The 14,081-nt window shown below is 34.3% G+C and overlaps 1 protein-coding gene across 2 annotated transcripts in view; it reads right to left on the minus strand.

The window, feature by feature from the left end:
• Positions 1-7,193: 7,193 nt before the first annotated feature.
• Positions 7,194-14,081, minus strand: part of LOC129221992 (uncharacterized) — a 41,541-nt gene continuing 34,653 nt past the window's right edge. For both annotated transcript variants that reach the window (XM_054856400.1, XM_054856401.1), the window contains one exon: positions 7,194-7,389. The gene's annotated coding sequence lies outside the window, so the exon portion shown is untranslated. The remainder of the gene's footprint in view (positions 7,390-14,081) is intronic.

Raw genomic sequence — 14,081 nt, forward strand, 5'->3', positions numbered from 1 at the left:
TAAAAATAATTACTATTTACAGAATTTGTAACAGTATGTAAAAGATTTTTGGTGGTGGATTGAGTTTCAATTTAGAGGAAGTCCGCACATTCACATGCTGATCTGGTGTAATGATTCGCTGGATTTGAATTCGCCCTCAGGAATTGAATTAGACAGCGTGGTTACTTGTTAGATTCTGACAGATGATACATCACGTCAATTAGTCTGTCGATTACTAACCAATCACCACACCACTACATGCTACAACAAAACGATTCCAATACGTGTAGATTTGGATTTGCAAGACCTGCATCCGATGCTGCAAAAGTACTGGATGACCAGCAAGCCAAAAAAAACTGTGGTAGGTTTTACGAATTGGAGCAAGATGAAGCTAAAATATTGATTAATCATTATCACATGAGACTACTGCTTCTGTGGCGTGCGAATATTGATATAAAGCCCGTTGTATCAGCAGTCGGTGTGGCAATAGTGCTAAGTACATAGCGAAATCTGAACCCAACGCAAATCCAAAGAGCAATGACAGAAGACCCCACTAAACTTTGTGAACGATTAGGAAACTTTCAGCAACAAATATTTACTATTATAAGTGCTCTCCTGAGTTATCGCCAGGTCTCAGCGTCGGAATGTGCATACAGGTTATGCGATTTAAAAGTGAGGGACAGTTCAAGAAAATGCGTCTTTGTTTATATTTGCAAATCACAAGAAAGGTACAGGATGATTTGACACTGACGGTCCTGAACCTTTTTAAAAATATCTTCGAACAATACGAAAATCGCCCACGAAACTTGGATGACTCACACTATAAAAAAAGTCCAAAATGTTACTGGTTTTTTTCCGTGGAAACTTTCTGGATTTTATAGGTCTTCATCCACTTCCTGAGAAAATCAATTATCTTTGTACAAAAGTTTAATGAATTGCTAAAAGATGCACAAAAGCAGACTTTCCACTTTTGTGAAAACTTTTTTTGCTACCAGTTTAAGGATTGACTGAGCATGTTTATTAAGTGTAACGGCATCAGCTTGATTACGGCCCGTTCTATATGACTAATGTTTCAGTAAGAGCGAATTTGTCAATGAGCCAATGGATAAATGCAGCATTGCAAGGCAAGAATTGCCAGCAAGGGATATGCTTAGTTTTTACTTGCAAGTCCTTCATGGTTGCTTTAGTGCTTCTAGAGCTCTCTTGGCAGAGCAGGGAGATTCTAATTTTTTAATTAAAACCCACCTACCCTATTTTTCATTAAGGTTCCTGAGACACGGCTGGTCTTAACAGAGGAGATTTCCCAATGCTTTAAAAAATTTCAAGGGTAGTTACATGTGTTCAACCGTAACGCCAAAACAATTCATCCAGTTTTGATGAATAAGGTGTCAATTGATTCATTATTATAGCCCAAGTAACATAAGAAGCTACTTTTTAACGAACTTCAAATGGAGCAGGAGAGGATTTTTTGCTTCTTACTTTCTTTTACAAAAAAGGAAGTATTGTATTCGCAAAAAAATTTTCACTCAAAAATCGACCTTAATTTCCATATTGCTCACCCCCGAATGAATGTTAAGGTTTTTTTTTTTTTTTTGACTCGACTACACGTGGATAAGTGCCTAAGAACATATAGACAAGCGAAACATCCATTTTGACGATTCCCGAGTTAGTTATAACGAGTTTCTCATGACGTCTGTATGTACGTATGTATTTTTTTCGGATGTGCGTATTTATGTAGCATAACTCAAGAACGGTATGTCCTAGAAAGTTGAAATTGGGTATGTAGACTCCTAGTGGGGTCTAGTTGTGCACCTCCCCTATTGGTTGCATTTGGGTGTTTTTAAGGGGGTCTTTTGCCCCTTTTTGGGGGGGGGGAATCATTTTTGATTTCGATGTAAACTCAAGTGCTGTTTCAATTTGGCGGACACTTGGCGATATATCGCCAGTCTTTTGGTTGGCAACTTGGCGACAAATTTGGCGATTTTTTTTTTAAATCTATTTCAATTCGGCCACTGTTGGTGATATTTAGAGAGTAAACTATTGAATCACACTAAAATTACCAATAATGGGAAAATGATAAATTGGAGTAAAAGGAAGTCATGTGAGGCACACATCAGCTCGTTTTTAGCATTTGCGTATGTTCCACTGTAGTGCCTAAACTATTTATCTGACTTTTATGCATAAGCAGTTATCAAAGTTGTCCTATATTTCCAATAAATCCTATATTTTTCAAAAAAGCTCAAAAACCATCCTATATTTCCAAAAAAAATCCTATATTGTTAGTACCTCAGAGGAATTCTACACTTTATGCGTAACGAGTTATGTGACCTTCCATTGAAAATTATGCCCTGCTTCATCAAAAAAGAAGCTCTTAAAGGGAAAACTGGTGAAAATTTACTTGAGTTAAATCTAATAAAAGATTTGAAATTTCATGTTAAAACATTTCCCAATAGCCCCAAATGTCCCTCGAAAACATTTATTCAAGTTAAAAAATATGAAAGTATGCTGCACTTGGCCTAAAAAAATTGGTAATTTTCTTCAAAAAAGAATATTTTTATATATATTTTTTAAAAGCTCAAGGTAAATTATAAAGTTGAAAAATATAAACAATAAATTAGGTAATTAGCATTAAGTTGGAGATTTTGGTCTCATGCAATATTTAAATCTCACATAGTCCTCAAAAATATAGGTTTTTTCATTTTAAATACATAATTTTTTTACTATTCATTTGCAACTTTTGAAATTTATTTGTGACGTCTGTATGTACGTATGTCGAAACGGAATGTCCTACGAAGTTGAAATTAGGTACGTAGACTCCTAGTGAGGTCTAGTTGTGCACCTCCCTTTTTGGTTGCATTGGGATGCTCTAAAGGGGGTGTTTTGCCCCTTTTGGGGAGGAAATCATTGTTAATTTTGATTTAAACTCAAGTGGTGTTATAATTTGGCAGACACTTGGCGATATGTCGCCAGTCTTTTGGTCGTAATTATTATTTTTTTTTTAATCTGGTTTTAATTTGGCCACTGTTGGCGATATTTAGAGTAAACTACTGAATCACATTAAAACTGCCAATAATGAGAAAATGACATTAAATTGGAGTAAAAGGAAGTCATGTGATGCACACATCAGCTTGTTTTCATTATATTGGCGCCTGAAAACAGACTATCTCAAGCAAAGCTATTTTACTGTTACTAATAAATAGAAAAGTGACATGTAATACCCCCTAAAAAGGGAATTCAAAAATTATTCATTACTCTTTTTTGTGGTTTCGATTAGGTTTTCTTTTCTTTCTTTATCAAGCAATAATTTACACTTCTCAAATGCAATGAACCTTACAAGAGATTAAAAAGTATTGCTGCATATTGGCGGGAAGGGGCACGACTCTCCTGAGCCCCCTCCCCCCATCTTTGTACCCGACCCTTTTTTAATGCTCTAAAAATGAATTGAAAAAGACATTTACTTTTTCCCATGGTTTTGACATTTTTTTTAATTTTTTTCAAGCAAACATTCAAGTATTACTGCAGGTTAACACCTCTTTCGAACATTTTTTTTTTATTTTCAAAATCAGTCCATCCGTTTAGGCGCTAGAGTGCCACAGACAGATACACATACACAGAGATCCAAGGGTGCACATATGGGGCGTTGGGGGGTAAGTGGGGGCTCAATTCCCCCCCTTTGAAAATAGAACTTCCTTGCTTTTAGTACTTTTTTCTTTGCAAAAAAGTAGAAACATTTCTTCTCCAGCAATTAATAAATAAGTTATTAAAAATGTCAAATTTTAATAACTCTAATCTGTACTGAAATCAGTTTCTAAGGGGAATATATTCTGCTAAACCATGGGGAAAATATCTGAGCCCTCCCCCCCCCCCCCCACTTAAAATTTTGCATATGGGTACCCTTACACAGATCCACAGACACGTCAAACTTATAACCCCCTTTTTCTTTGTGTGTCAGGGGTTAAAAATTATTTGAATGTATTCTCTGATTATATTGTATGATTAGTTTTGAGAAGTTTAAAAAAAAGAAAATTAAAATTTATAAAATAATCTGGCGAAATTCATTTTCATTTTATCACATAGAAGTATGTTATTAAGTATAAAAAACTAAACACCGAAACATATGTAGAATATTACGAGGGGGATCCAAAAGTAACCGGATTTTTGTTTTAAAATATTTATATATGTTTATTCACAAAATTTCTTTTGCTTCTTTCAAAGTGTTCACCCTTAGATGAAATACACTTTTTAATTCTTTTTTTTCCACTGTTAGAAGCTCCCCTGGAACTCTTTAGCTTTGACCATGTTCAGTGCCCCTTTCGAAGCAGTTTTTACAGCCTCTACATCATCAAAATGCTTCGATTTCAGAATTTTTTTCATCCTCGGGAACAGAAAAAGATCACAGGGGGCTAAGTCTGGTGAATACGGGGGTCGAGGAATGACTAGCCACACCTGAGAGGCCAAATAGCGGTAATAGCGAAGGCTAAGTGTACGGGAGCGTAAACATGGTGAAGGAACCATTCTTCTGATCACCCGCACGAGCACCATTTCACTCTTGTTTCTTCTAAAGTTTCCTCAATCATAAAACGACGACTCTCGTTGATTTTTTGGTGGATTTTTTCAAAGTTTTCATCATTTCGAGACGTTGAAGGGCGCTCAGAACGAGCATGATCTTCAACACTCATGCTACCATGTTTAAAGCGCCCAAACCACTTGAAAACTTGTGTACGGCTCATAGCATCATTCTTGAAAGCTTGTTGAAGCATTTGGTAAGCTATTCCGATGTCGACTTCTCAAGCAGGAAGCAAAATTTCAAGCTTACAGTTTGATCTTTTAAATTTGCCACAATGAGTTTGCAGACGGAAAGCAACAACACCTGAGAAAACCAACACTACGATTAGACGTTACCAACTAAACTGACGCCACTTATACAGCTGGTTTGTGAAGGTCTCTACTTGAGCTATCTAGCTGGAGAACAATCTACTACATCTAGGATTGGCATCGCAGCATTAGTCCGGTTTCTTTTGGGTCCCCCCTCGTATGTGTATTATCATATTATGTCAAGCTTTTTCCATACTACTGTTTTTCAATAGCTCTAAAAAGATGCATGAGTTTTGCTGGAGGCTTTTTCAGTACACCATTTGTAGAGTACTGCAATAATCAACAACTATCGTTTGGAGTGTACAATAAAATGTGCCCTTTGCCTCGTATAGGATGGGAAGGGTTCTTTTGCCCCAAAAATAATGCTATTGATGAAAACACGGGTTATGACTCCACAACAGTTAGTTTTACAGAGTTTAAATAATTGTGGACATTTAACAAAAGATCTTCACAAACCCCATAACCTTCTAATAATTTTTCTAATATTTTTCTTTTCTTATGGGTGTCATCCTTGGCTTTTGCTCAAGAAATGCAAATTTCGGACAAACACAATGTTTGTAGTGCTATATCCGATTTAACTACATTAATGTTTGTCACTGTATCAGTGTATTTGATTAATTACAGCAGGGAGTGAACGCTGATTGGTTTCACCAAGTCACAGTCTAAGTAAAAGTTTTTATATAACTTCGCTAATTTTACCTCTCACTTAAAAGATGACATTCAAAAACTTGAGCCGCATAACTTACTGCGAGTCATCCTGCGTTTCATCCAATTTCAGTCACCTCTTTGCCGAATATTGCAGATTTGTCAACAAATTCATCCAACATAATTTTCAAAGTACCACCCACATTTATAAAATCAGCTTCATGGTGACAAAAACATCGACAGGCACTTTCTACAGAGAGCATAAATAATGATAAATTTTTCATTGCTTTTTTCTTCTGAGAGAAATATTGTGCACTTTTAGTAAGTTCAAGGTTTTGAGTGTTTTCCTTAAGCTTACCGAAGCTTTCCAACATTGTATTCTGGCTACTCCAGCCAGTGGCGCTGACTCCATGGGGCCTGAGGGGGCCCGAGCCCCCTTAAAAAAAATTTGAGGGGGCAGAGCCCCCCCCCCCCAATAATTTAAGAAAATTATTAGTTATTTAATAATGCTTTCTAAACTCACAAATATGTCCCAGTATTTTTTATTTTCCTTCTTTGAGGATAGTTACCTTGTAAAATACATTCAGTAATGAGTTACAACAAATAATTTTTACGATAAAAAGTATGTCAACTGAAAACGAGTGGTGTAATAATAATAGTGTTACGGTGCTGCGAGCACTTAGAATTTGTCCCAGTGTGCGAACCTGCGGATAGTCCGTCCGATTAACAATGGGGCAGAAGCGATTGAACAACTGAGCTGTTCTTAACCACCGAGATATTTTGGATGAATTGGATATTCGAACAGTCGTCGACGACTTCAAATTCGGTAGTCTAGTCAGGCGGTCGACATTTGACAGTTCTAATATTGGTATTTAAAGCAATTTTAAAAATCTCAGTAAAATAGAGAATTAACTACGTACAGAATGTTAGATTTAAAATTTCAAAATATTAGTACTATTTTATTACCGTATTACTATAGTACTGCATTAGTTATTTTCAAATACTTAAATATTTTTAGGGTATAAGACCCTATAAAAACCCGCTATTTACATATTATATTAACTTTATTAAACAAATTAACTGTGGGATATTATTTTTATTTAATGAACTCTGAGCCTTATTAAAAGCAAGTTTGAATTAGCTATTTCACTTCTAGTAGGGATTAGAGGTTTAACTCTAGGAAGGGGCAGTTGCCCCTACCTGGCTATGCCCATGGACCACAGTGTTTTTAAGGTTTTGGCTTAAAGCATTTACCTGTCGACTCGCATTTGAATTAAAGATGCATGACAACAAGTGAATTAGTATTATCTCAGACTGGCTAGTGACTTTTGATAAAAAGTTTTTGAAAAAAAACAGGGATGTTGTGTCCTCTTTATCTAACAGCTTAAATATTTATCTCTAGTTATTATTTCATAGAAAGCAAAATGGAGCTTTAAATGAGACGGAAAGTGTCAACTGTGACCATCCATACCAATTTTCGAGGCTGCATCCCTAAATCAATAATAAGAATCAGCAAGAATTATATCAGAAGCATTTTAAACTTTTTTTTTTGCCCCACAGTGCTATCTATTAATCATTTTCAGCATAAGTTTATGGTAATGTAAACTTGTTCTGCAAGAAAGGAATTTAAAAAAAAATTTTTGGTTTAGGAATTCACAATTATTTTAGCCCTGTAGTAAAGAGAAACACAAAAGTTAACATAATAAACATTTATTGCTTTATCTATTTTACAAAATATGTGCGTTTATAAGACAGCATCTTTACCTAAAGAATGAAATGCACAACCCAACCAGTTTTACCAAACGTAGCTTTTATATTGATGTACCTGATTCCGGTCTCCAAGAACACATGGCAGTATGGATCAGTAAACAAAAATTAGACAATTGAAGTCTGAAAGGAAAATAAATATGAATCAATCACAAAACATAAATGAACTGGAATTTTATAAATTTTACATGTCTTGGCAAATTGCACTTTTATTTGGGTTGAAAATTTAAGAGGTGAAAGCATCTTTAAAAATATTGCGAAAAACAAAAATAATTAAATAAATATTGAGCAATATATTTTGTTCTTTAGTTCTGGGCTTGAATCGAGTTGAGCCTACGTCTTTTCCCTTAAATAGAAACCTTTATATCTGCAGTTGAAAACTGGAACAAGCTTTATTTGATGCACAAAAAAAAAAAAAAAATCTCTTTTGATAAACACAGAATGTTGAGGGGTGTGGGAAATTCCCATTCTTTCATCCCTTTAATTCAATAGACAATTTACTTGAAATTTTAGCTTAAACTATTAATTTCAAGAAAACTAATTCGAAATGTAAAATGAAAAACCCCAGGTGCAAACCCCCTAGGCTTGAAGTAATTTTGTAAAAAATGTCAAGGCTGTAGGTGCTATGAGGTCTCCTGGCCGCAGGCCCGCCATCCTTTCACAATTTCTTTGATGTTACTTTTTTTTCAGTATATAGAGATACAGAATTTTAGACATGCAACATGACCTTAGTTAATATCTCTGTAAGGGAATGGTGTAACAATGGAGATAGCCCACACAGTACAAGACAGCTTGATCGGAATTGAGGATTTTTAAGGGGCAACTGGCTTTATGTAAATATTGTTGTCTGTACTCAGACAAGCTTTTGTTGAAGACAAATGTCCTTACTCCAAACAGGGATTTTTAGGGGACTGTTTTCATTATTATGATAGGAAATTTTATGGGTGATTTTCAAATGCATTGACACATTAGGTTTAAAACAACTTGAAATTTTTTGTTGTTATAAACATTAAAACTTTTCTTGATATTAAGAGTCATTTTTTTAAAGCTGGACACTTTTGATAGTTGATGTCTTCAATTTTCGTAAAATTTTCAGGATGTGTTAGTGGTATTATGATAAGAAAAACTGAAATTAAAAAAAAAAACTGATTTGTTTGTCCTTGAGTAGGGGTCAAAGTTTAAGGTCATGAAAAAAAAGAGCTAAATATATGATTGATTTGCTTCAAAAGCAATGAGTGAACCAAGCCAATTTTTCTAAATAAGGATACTATTTGATACTAGGTACATTCTAGTATAAATATTTTGGTGACTCACTCATGGCTTTGAGGGCAAAAGTCAATTGAAAATGCAATTTTTTTTGCTTTGTTTGGGCTTGGATATCTGCTAAAACCTTGAGTAACCCTCGTAAATAAGTATATGATTAACTACTCATCACAGGAGAATTTCCCAAATATGAAATTAAACTTCATATGGTTAAAAATATTTAGCTGTTAATATTTTTTTTTTAACATGGAGTCTAACACCTTCTCTGTACGGCTATAGAAGTACGAACTGTTTAAGAAAAATGTAGCCGCCCGAAATCCCCTTATATTTGCTTTAGTTATTTTGGGAAATTTCAATTATTGTGGGTGTGATTTAGAATGTTTTGCGGGAAAAACATTCTTTCCGAATTTGCTGGAATTGTTTTGGGATACCTTGGACCCAAAGTAAATTTACTCCCCCTCCTTAATTTGTAAAACGGTATGTTACTAATTTTCATTAAAGAGATATTGTCGCCAGATGCCGAGATACTTTAGGTCACCATAAAATGGTACTTAGCAGTTTCATACGAAATGTTTCCAAAATAAATTGTAAAATTTGGCAATTGTTTGAAATTATGCAAAAAGAAAAATTAATAGAAGTTTTGTGCAGTGTTTATGGATTTGCCTAATTTAGTTGATGGATTATTTTACATATTAAACATTTTTTAAAAATTATTTTAATGGCGATATTTTGTTTACATGGTGAAAGCTGAGATACATTGTTACGAAGTCTTTGGTTTTTCAAAAACAGCGACAGTTGAAAAAACTGCCAAATGCATCAGCTACTGAAATCTTTCTACAAAAAAGTTTGGCGAGATTTCTGCAGTTGGATTGGACAATAAGAAAGTGTCCAATTAGCAAAAGTAATATTTTTTTTTTAACATTAATTATATTGAATTTATATTTATAAATGGAAAATAATCAGCCAAATCCATTTGCCAATCTTGTGGAAAAACGTTCTTTAAGATTTGACTTGAGAAAAGCCTCGAACACTCAGACAAAACGCAAAAATATTCAACAATACAATTCTAGATATCGACTGGGAGTTGAGATGCTACACTAAATAATGAATCGGGTTGTTGAAAGCCTTCGAACATGGGACTAAAAAGCTCATAACTTGTTTTTTATACAACTTAAAACTTTCTAACAGATGCCATCTTCAGCAGAATAATCAGCGCTTTCGACGGACACATAATGTTAACACGTGCAATATTTTTTCACCCCCCTTATAGGGGCATTTATGCAAAAATAGGGACTTAAGTTAGGATAAAAAAGGAACTATCAATCGGATTTTTTCGAACTGGTCTATAAGCCTTCCTAGTACCAAACTAGTATGTTGTGGCCATCACGAAACTTTTCTTCTATATTTTTCTTTTTTTTTCTGATCCTTCCCCATGCTTGACGAGGAAGCAATATTCCCAACAAAAACAAAATTACACATGCAAAAAACTTGACGACCATCCCAATGTCTGAATTATTGCAAAAGCAAAGCAAAGAGCGAAAATTGAAAGTCATTTTTAAAGCCTTGCTTGAATTAATTACAAATATTTTATGTGTTAACAAACATAAGATGGCAACAGTTAAAATTTTAAATCATTGAGATAATATTTCCGATCATTTCCGTACAATTAAAATCACGAGAAATACGCAGACGACAATCTATTACAATTTATCTTTCTTATTGTTGCATTAATAAAGCTATTTTTATTCGCAAAAAAAAAAAAACATAAATAAAAAAAATCAACACCTCTTGGAGTGATTGGCGTCAAAATTGAACTAAAGCCTGTTTACATATGGATTCACATTTATTCCAAATTTCATCCAGAACGTAGCATTACTTCTTGAGAAAGGGTACTCACAATGGAAAAAGAGAACGTTCGATTGCGCCGCCCCCTTTTCAGCTGTTGACACCAAAATAAAATCAGTTCTTATACTCACTAAGGGCTACTTCTCAAAAATTTTTTGTTTGATTCTGTTCGTTATTTTTTGAGATACAACAGTCACAATTGACGACAAAAAACGTTCTATAACTCAACCCCCGTTTGAGCTATTGACACCAAAATTGAATCCAGGGTTCATACTCTATTTGGATGAAAAAATTCCATGACTTTTCCAAGACTTTTTCATGACTTCAATGAAAATTTTCATGACCTTGTTACACGAAGAGAATAGCACTATTTAATCTCAAACTTGGCAATATTTTGAACTGAGCATTAGCAAAACGTCTATATGAATGCCACAGCCTCATCCACGTAACTTGACAGTATTTTGGTTCTTTGAAGTAAAGCCATATAGTATAGTTCTTTATGTTTCTAAACCAGATCTTTTTTTGAAAAAAAAAAAAAAACGATTCAGTAATGAATCAATCTTCTGATTCAAAAGTATATTTGTTTTGTTTACAAATTTGCATATTTTCAAATGCATATAAATTAATAGGTTCAGAAATTCCAGAACACGTTTAATTCCGGACATTGAAAGTAGCAGTGGGTTTCATGGATTAGTTTTCTGTGCAGTATGTTGGGCTTTACTGTTTTAGAGCATTAGAATTCCTCTTTTTCTGTATTCTATCGCCTGACTTAAGATCTTTATTTTCTAAAACATTCAACAAATTAAGATAAACTCTGATAAATTTAAAAATAAAGTCCTTACAAGTGATGGAATCGAACTCGCATGCAATTGAATTGCTTTTTTTTTTTTTTTTGAGTGGGCGTAGCAAAACTAAGAAAGTGAAATTTTGCTACTACAGAATATAAAACATAAGAAGTGTTGAAAATAACAGAAAATTCAAAATAAGTGATGTCCAGGCAGTAAAACCACGTCGCAAAAAATGGCAAGAGGAACATGCAACAGAAGTGGATGCAATGAGATTTCAAAATTCAGATTTGATTTTTATATCGTTGAATTTCACTTTTAATAGCTTTTATGTGCTATATTGTCAAATCACTCAAGATTTCTAACGCTCCTTTTGCTACTGTTCCTTTCTCTTTGTCCAGGACATTTTTCCATGACTTGAAATAAATTTCCATGACTTTGAATGAAAATTTAAATTTTCCATGACTTTTCCAGGTCTGAAATTCTGTTATTTTTTTTCCATGACTTTCCAGGATTTCCATGACCCGTACGAACCCTGTGAATCAGCACCTCTCCTGTTAGGGGCAACATATGGACCAAATTTTGTTTGATTCCGCTGGTTACTTCCTGAGGAATAGCAAGCACGCGTAACTCAAAAAAGTCAAATTGCTCCACCCCCCTTGGAGGAATTCGCGCCAAAAATCAATGGGCACAAGTTCACATAGGGGCACATATGTGTACCAAATTTTGTTCGATTTCATGCAGTAGTTTTTGCTGTAGAGCGGCCACAAAAAACTGGTCACACACAGACGTGACACACACCACACACAGACAGACAGACATTTTCCAAAAATTGTCGAAATGGACTCAGCACAACCTCAAAACGTTCGAATCCGTCAAAATTCGAAATTCGAAAATTTGCACGAATCCAATACTTTTTTCTATATATTAGATATAGAAGAAAGTAAAAAGGACAAACTGAAAGTTTTAACAAAATCTAATGGGTAATTTCTGAGATCTTAGGGAAACACACACACCCACACATTTACGAACACCCATTTTTCATATATATAGATAAATATGGAAAATATATCTCTTCGATAAAATGAGTTAAAGGTAATGCAACACCCATAACTATGGATCTACTCATTGTTTTGGTCTCTTTTATCGTGAATGGTACTCCCTTCTCAAGAATATTACCTTTTAAAAGTAACTCATGAGCGGCAACACTCATGAGATTTATAGAAGAATTTCTTCACTGGAATTAATTCTATCAGTGTTTTTGAATACTTTATTGGGTCTCTAGTTTCTTTAACAAAAAGATACATTACTGCCTAATTGCATATTTCTATACTTTAAATATATATATGTAAGAACCCGCCGCTCGGTTCTTATTACGAATCTTGTTTTCGCAAGTTGCAGTGTTGTGGCGTGATAATCTACCACGTAGGAAGAGGACAGAGCTACATTCACTAATCACATCTTTATTTTTACATGGAATATGGCAGCAGGAACTTCTCTTAACTAACTAACTTGTTTAGTTGTGCCACGATTTTTATATAGGGAATATCATTAAAAGATTACAGATAATTATCCCTCGATCATGTGATCGCACGTGATCTATATAGGAGGAGCAGATTGCAATAACGAAATATTATTGGGCTTTGCACCGCAGACAGAGGCTGGCTTAAGTCTGGAGGGAAAAAAAGTGTCTGGTAGATACTTAAGGGGAATCTCATCTGAGCCTGGAACATAGCCATATATGGTGTGAGAAGCATTTAAGTGTGTAATAAATAATGTCTGTGACTCATACGCTCTGACATATAAGTGAACAGAACTTAATATGGAAAAGGCCTAGCAAAGTATTTTTCATATTACATCCCCCCTCCCCCCAAAGAATACGACAGGATTGAAAAAGGGAAGAAAAAAAAATGAAGACGGGAATTATCTGCAACCTCTTTCCTTTTTTTTTTCTTCAATCTGAAATGTTATAACATTATACACCTTACATATACAATAACACTACAGTTACTAATAAAAAACACAGTACAATTATAATGACATTGTAGTTTGAGGTAAACTTATGTAATACTCAATACTTTTTGTAAGTTCTCTACATAATTCAACATATGTACTCAACATTCTTTCTTCTTTTAGCTCAAAGATGAACAATAATATTATTTCACTCGTGAGATAGCTTGAAGTTGCTAGGTACATTATATTTCCTCAGTTTAGATACATGAACTGTTTGTGTTTCTATTAACGGCAATCTTTCTGCATCTGGTTTTGTAATTTGGTTCAATTTCCTGTAGTCTATGCATAATCGACTTTTTTTATTTTCGTCTTTTTTAAAAACTAGGGTAACAGGCGCACTATAAGGACTTGAGCTCTCTTTTATTATTTTTGCTTTTACCAGTTCTCGAATTTGATTGTCAATTTCTTCCTGTTGTTTAGGGGACGTTTTATATGCCCTTAATGTCACCGGTAAGTCTGATGTTAACCTTACCCGTTGTGGTTCAATTCTAATAGTTCCAACATCATACTTATATTATCGAAAATATATCGTCATAATTTTGGAGCATTTCCTTCAGATCCGCATTTTCTCCGTTTTCCGATTCCCCGTTGATTGACTGACGTGAGCGTAGGCCTCCACCCCCGCAATCCAACACGGAAACCTTAGAAAAATGAAGAGGATCATTTATTTCGCTTCTCCAAATTTTCTTTTTTTCTCCTTCTTGATTACTGGTGCTATTAATTGCCTTTTTTATGCTATTTTCAATTCGATTTTCCTCAAAACATTTTTTCTTTTTAGTTTTGATAACTCTTTTTCTACGCTTACTTTTCTTCAATTTAGTATTTTCATTTCCAGGATCATTATTTTCACTGTCCTTAACCTTGATTTCAGGCAAAATGTGCAAAGACAAATCATTTAGCGCGGACTCA

The sequence above is a fragment of the Uloborus diversus genome, chromosome 5 (assembly GCF_026930045.1).
Source record: "Uloborus diversus isolate 005 chromosome 5, Udiv.v.3.1, whole genome shotgun sequence".
In the NCBI taxonomy this organism is placed as follows: domain Eukaryota; kingdom Metazoa; phylum Arthropoda; class Arachnida; order Araneae; family Uloboridae; genus Uloborus; species Uloborus diversus.